The sequence below is a fragment of the Paramormyrops kingsleyae genome, chromosome 6, assembly GCF_048594095.1.
Source record: "Paramormyrops kingsleyae isolate MSU_618 chromosome 6, PKINGS_0.4, whole genome shotgun sequence".
NCBI lineage: Eukaryota > Metazoa > Chordata > Actinopteri > Osteoglossiformes > Mormyridae > Paramormyrops > Paramormyrops kingsleyae.
Genome location: NC_132802.1, coordinates 29,777,127 through 29,784,272, shown reverse-complemented (window position 1 = coordinate 29,784,272; position 7,146 = coordinate 29,777,127).

The following is a 7,146-nucleotide window of genomic DNA, read 5'->3' as shown; positions in this document are numbered from 1 at the left end:
CGGAGCATGTAGCTAACGGAGCAAGAGGGGGTTTCTTTTTCTGAATTTCACTTCTGCTTCCCACAAACATTCTCAAAAATACATTCTGAGGGGCCAGCACTCAGTGGTAGAAATAGTGGAGTGTGACACCTGGAAAATGTCTTTATGTACCCGTTTCGGCAACATAAGATAGCACAACAAAAAAAGGCTGCATTGTATTTGTAAATATTTGTTTTGATGGACCTAGATTGACCTATATTGTACAATCAGTCCTCAAGTAGCTACGCAAGCAGCATTTGCACCTCCTGGGCTGTGAATTTGATTGAAGGTTGGGAAGTTGTCATGTTCTTTCCACATCTATATGGATCTGCATGGGTGCCCTGTGATGGCCTCCAATCTAGGGTTCGACAATGGGGGTGCACCCCTGCCACATACACTATATTGCCAAAAGTATTGGGACACCTGCCTTTACACACACATGAACTTTAATGACATCCCATTTTTAATACATAGGCTTTAATATGGAGTTGGCCCATCCTTTGCAGCTACTGTATAATGGCTTCAACTCTTTTGGGAAGGCTATCCACAAGGTTTAGGAGTGTGTTTATGGGAATTTTATGACCATTCTTCTTGGAGAGTGTTTGCGAGGTCAGCCACTGATGTTGGAACCTGTTCTATTGGGTTGAAGTCAGGGCTCTGTGAAGGCCAGTCAAGTTCCTCCACACCAGACTCGCTCATCCATGTCCTTATGGACTGGTGCACTGTTGCGCAGTCATGTTGCAACAGGAAGGGGTCATCCCCAAACTGTTCCCACAAAATTGGGAGCATGAAATTGACCAAAATGGCTTAGAATGCTGCAGCATTAAGTTTTCCTTACACTGGAACTAAGGGGCCAAGCACAACACTTGGCACAATCCAGTCAGGCAAGTGTCGTTCTCCTGGTAACCACCAAACCCAGACTCTTCCATCAGATTACCAGACAGAGGAATGTGACTTGTCACTCCAGAGAACACGTCTTCACTACTCTAGAGTCCAGTGGCGGTGTGATTTACACCACTGCATCCAAGACTTTGCATTGCACTTAGGGACGTAAGGCTTGAATGCAGCTGCTTGGCCATGGAAACCCATTCCATTAGGTTCTCTGTACACTGTTCTTGAGCTAATCTGAAGGCCAAACAAAGTTTGGAAGTCTGCAGCTATTGACTGCACACAGTTGGTGACTTCTGCACACTGTGCACCTCAGCATGCATTGTCCCTGCTCTGTGTTTTTACATGACCTACCACTTCGTGCTTGAGTTGTGGTTGTTCCCAATTGCTTCCACTTTGTTATAATACCACTAACAGTTGACTGTGAAATATTTAGTAGTGAGGAAATTTCATGAATAGACTTATTGCACAGGTGGCATCCTGTCACGGTACCACACTTGAATTCACTGAGCTCCTGAGAGTGACCCATTCTTTCGCAGATGTTTGTAGAAGCAGTCTGCATGCATAGGTGCTTGATATTATACACCTGCGGCAATGGAAGTGATTAGAACACCTGAATTTAATGATTTAGATGGGCATCTCAATACTTTTGGCATTATAGTGTATATTATACTGGGTATCACTGATGGTACCATAATTTGAGAACCACTACTTTAATTATTTTAACATATGTGGATTTTTATGTTGACAGGGTTACTGTGAGGGACCAAGCAGTAAGACAACACAAACACAGGAACTTAAAGAAATAGGGCTTTATTAACCCCCAAAATACAAACAATAACAAACTCAAGATCTTAATAACTGGGCCCATAAAAGAGGTCAACAAAAAATAAACAAAACTTAACATTACAAAGCAAAGTCTTAACTGAAACAAACTTACCTTCTAATAAAGAGACGAGGGAACATATATAGTGGTTTGGCCAAACCAATTGACACACAAAGGGGTAAACCAAATAATGACTACATATAATTAAACAAAGCAAAACACAACTAAACCCCAACTCCCCCCTCTTGCCATGGCAGCACATGGTTTGCTCCTGCTCCAGGGGTTGTCCTTTTGAGAGATCTCCGCCCTCAGCCGTACCTTTATGCTGCATAGAACAGACCATTCCCCCAACCAAAGTAACTGCAAACCAAATGATTGTCTAAATTAATCATTGCACACAACCCTACAATATCAAAATATACTACCAGAGCCACAAAAGGCAAGAATGAATCACTGTAAATAAAGCAAAAACATACATGCTTGCATCCTTAGTTGATTTATATTGTAGCCGTCACACACGCCCCCCCCCCCCCCCCCCCCCCTCCCACCTTCAGAACTCTCACTGGCACAGCGGGAGAGATAGTCTGCTATAATGTTATCCTTGCCTGGAATATGCTGAACATTGAAACAAAACGGTTGCAGTGCTAGATACCACCGGGTGATCCTTCCGTTGGTGTCCTTCATCTTATCCATCCACTGCAATGCTCTATGATCCGTTTCCAGGGTAAATTCTCTACCCAGGAGATAGTATCTGAAGGAGTCCAGGGCCCATTTTATGGCCAATGCCTCCTTCTCCACCGTCGAATATCGAACCTCCCTGGGGAACAACTTCCGGCTGATGTACCCCAAGGCTTTCTAATCCAGTTGGCCGGCATGACACTTCTGTGGAAGGTGATTTGGCAGAGATGTATGTATTCCTCAAACATCTGGATGGCTTCTTACATAAACTTTTCAGATGGTGGTTCGTTTCGGACAGTGTCTGGGGTCAGAGTTCTACTTCTAGCTTCTTGCAATGCCTTTCTGACTAGAATGGCACCCTAGTATTTAGCACTCGACTCCATCATGCCAAGTTAATTCTTGTCAGCACAGTTTGTTTTTGCAGTGATGTTGGTAAAAGCTTTCCTAAACTTCTTTGCCATCTCTGGGAAGAGTGCAGACACTAATTTCTCTTGCTCCTCTGTAAGTGTATACCTTCTCATACTTGATTTTCCTGCTTTGCCTGCTTTACTCCTATTAGAGTCTCCTCTCAGGCAAAGAAAGAAATGGTGGTCGGCAGAGCTCCCTTTCCTACAGTCCTGGTTCCTACACAGGTAAGTATCTTTACATTAATCATCTTCTCCATGGCATACTAACCTCTTGCATGCTCCTAGCTTTTCCACAGCATTCAGCTTTTCACCAGGATTAAAATCTTTGAATATCTTGCAAAAGAAAATCTTCTCTCTGTGCTTTTCGTCTCCACAGACAACACATCCACCTTTCCTTGTGGATCCTGTTGAGGCATATTTCTCTTCCAAATAAGCAGGCTTCTTGTCAGGCTATCCACTCACTCTAAGCTGCTCTAATTTCTCTAGAATTTCTTCTTGTGTTTTCAGGAACCCAAGAAGGCTATCAAAATGATTGTCTGGTGTAACACCATTTTCTGGATTGACCATAAATACAAGCTAATCTCTCTTCATGTTGTCTGGTAACTAGATTTGATCACCAGAGGATTCTTGATGTCTCCTGTGTTTCCAAGCTCTGTTAGATCACCCAGGGCTGTTCATACAGTTTGGGTCAAGTCAACGACATTCCTTGGCTGATTTGACTTTAAGGCAGGAATTTTCTCCAGATCCTTGATTATCTCCAGGGCGAATATAGACCTGTTTCCATATTTGTTCTCAAGCACTCTGAACGTGTCTTCAGCAGCGGGCCCGGACATAGGCATGGGCAAGGTGGGGCAATGCCCCCCTAAATGCTGTGACTGCCCCCCCAAACGTGAAGGCATGCAAAATTCCGAATTTCATAAAAACTTTAAGTAAAATGGTCAGAGCGCTCTCTGCTCGCTTTCAAACTAGCTACTGATTGGTAGATGTAGGGAGGGTGTGGCTACTCACTTCATTTGCTTGCTCGTCTCACTTGCTCACAGTCACGGCACGACAGAGCTCAAAACTCAAAAAAAAAAAAGACATCGTTCTAAATAACTTTTCTTTCGCGGTCTCTCACCGGAATTATTTAATTGCTATAACTCTGTTCTTCTTCTCTATCTTCTCTCTCTTTCTCCTCACTCATTTACAATTTGTTGAAGTGAATCAAGTAACGAGTCGACGATGCACAGATTTCTGGTTGCTAAAGCTAAACCTAGCAGTAGCAGCGGAGCTGCCAGCAGCAGTGGAGACAGAATCATTACCCGGTCCCGGCTCATCGGGTGGTACTGCTTGTGGACTCGCCACAAACCATTGTGCCCGGTCCAGTACCAGTACAAGTTTTTCTAGCTGCACAAGCACCACAGCCCCCGCTGCCCCCACCGTTCGCAGTCCAGTGGCCGCTGCGGATAATGTAGACATAGGCTTGAACACCATAGCACCGTCACAACCCATAGCTCTTGTTTTCCCCAAGCGTAATTTTGGTAAAAACGCACGCTCATTCTGCCCAGGCTGGTATCGCGGGAGACCATGGCTCGAATATTCAGCAAAGCTTGATGCGTGCTTTTGTTTCCCATGTCGTAAATTTGGCGGGAACAATGACAGGGATTTGGTTTTTACAAAACAAGGATTTAATAATTGGAAAACGGCATTGGAAAAGGACAAGGGACTCACAAAGCACGCATCAAGTCAATGCCACATAAAAAATGCAAAAGCCTGGTCTGAAATGTCCCAAAGAGAGGCCACAGGGGAAACTATTGGTAATTTATTAGGGCCAACACAAATGGAAAAAAATAGATATTATATAAAAACAATTGGAGAAGTAGTTCAGTTCCTAGCAGTAAATGAACTTCCACTTCGTGGCAGTGTGGAGAGCTCAAATGAAGATGATTTCTCTGCAGGACTGTTCTTAAAAATGGTTGACTACACACTAGCAAAGGACCCCAAATAAACAAACACATCCCACTAAATGCAAAATACACCTCTCACAACATACAAAACGAAATTATTGATACTCTGGCCAAAATGGTATTTAAAAAGATCAAAGATAATTATGACAAAGCAGATTACGCTGGGTTTTGCATTAAAAGTGATGGAACTAGGGACAGATGCAATGTGGAGAATCTGTCCGTCATGGTTAGATTTGTCTCTAAAGGCATTCCAGAGGAACACCTGATTGGTCTGCTTGACCTCAGTCAGTTAAATGCTGAATTTATTACCACCCAAATTCTTGAGCATCTTTCTGACTCAGGCTATAGAGCAGCTGAAATTAACAGTCAGTGCTATGATGGAGCTGCTGTCATGAGTGGAGTCAGGGGTGGGGTTCAGGCCTTATTGCAAAAGAAGGTAGGAAAGGATATTCCTTATATCCACTGCTATAACCACCAGCTGCACTTGGCAGTGGTCCATGCAATGCAAGCAGAGCCATGTGCAAAAACCTTTTTTGATCTATCAGGATCACTGCACTCATTTTTTCACCGTCATTATGTGTCACAGAACTATAATGTTCCCTCCCTTAAACGACTGTTGGAGATCAGGTGGACAAGCCATCATGATGTGACCAAGTGCCTTGTGGAGAATCAGGATGCTATTATGAGTATCCTGTCAGAAGTTGCAGAGGACAGAGCCGCTGCTATTGATATCTGTACAGAGGCATCAGGGTTATTGATAATGTTAAGGAGGCATAATTTCTTTGAAATAGGAAAATTTCTCCTAAAAGTTCTGGGTTCGTTGACGTCTGCAAATGTTATGCTGCAGGCTCATTCTGTTGACCTGTGCTGTGCTTCAGAAGTAGTCAGTGCATCTCTGCGGGCTTTGAAGCAGATGAGAGATGAGGAGAGCGAGGCATTAACCAGCATGCCTGCACCAGGTGCTAAAAGAAAGAGAACAATGAGCTCACTGCTCACAGATAGTGTCACTATGTCCACTGTAGGCCATGCAGACGACTCCATGACTCCTTGCCAGGCTCTGAAGAGAGCTCTTCTCAACATTTTGGACATAGCCATTGTAGAGATGGAGACAAGATTCTCCAAAAGTAATCTTGATCTCATGAAAGCAGTTAATTGCCTTCAACCTCAATCTCCCTCTTTTCTGGATGTTGCCATGTTAAGTCCTCTGCAAAAAATGGCGGGAAGTGACAGTGACAAACTTTCCAATGAGATTCTTGTAGCAAAAATAATGTTGGAAAAAGAATTTAAAAAGACTGATGATTATGGCAATGTAGAGTTTGTAGACCTCTCCACCGTTTGCAAATATCTACACGGTTATAAGAATGCCTTTCCTCAGCTCCATCGCATGTATGTGACCTCCCTTGTGATTGGAATATCATCTGCATCATGCGAGAGCTCTTTCTCCACTTTGTCTCGTGTTCTTACTCCCTTCCGCCGCACTATGCTACATGAAAGAAAAAGAAATTTAGTTATTCTGGCTCACGAGAAGGCCATAACCACAGGCCTAGATATGGATGCATTTGTTAGTCTTTTTGCACAGAAAAGCAGACGACTGATGCTTTAATGATTGTTATAAGCCATGCTGTGTACAGAACTAAGAAATAAAAACGACAAAAAATACACAAAAAAAGAAATAAAAAAATATATAAATTAAATAAAAGACAAAAAAATGAAAGGGTAGATAGATAGACAGACAGACAATCAGACAAAAGCAGACAGACAGACACATTTAAAAAGTAAAAAAAAAAAAAAAAAAAAAAAGAAAACATAAATGCAGCCTCAAAAGGGTGCAATGATTGCACCCTTTTGAGGCTGCATTTATGTTTTTTTTGTTTGTTTGTTTGTTTTTTTGCAATCCAGTGTCCTATTTGTGCCGGTCCCAAGCCTGGTTAAATGCAGAGGGTAGAGCATCAAACATAAAACCTGTAAGGCAAATCAAATGGATCAAATGAGAAGATAGAGATATGGATAGGGGGACTGATATGACGACAGCATAGTTAGTATAGTTTTCTTTGCATAGATGATTAGAGAAGCTCACCCACACTCGCCCCCCCCCCCCAATATTCTACATGCACCCCCTACTGGGGCTGGCTAAATCCGGCCCTGTTCAGCAGTATTGTAAGTAGACAACTGCAAGTCACTGTGTATTCTCTCATCAACAGTGTCCAGGAGCTGAAACTTTTTCTCCGTTCGGCTTCCCTGCCTTCCTAGACTCTCCCAATCTCTCTTACATCAATGGAAGTTCCTTTTCAATTCAGCAAACTTGGGTAGGCTGGTTAGTTTTACTCTCAGTATTGGCTGTAGATCTGGCACAGGCATCTCTGGCACTTTTCCTCTGCTTTCC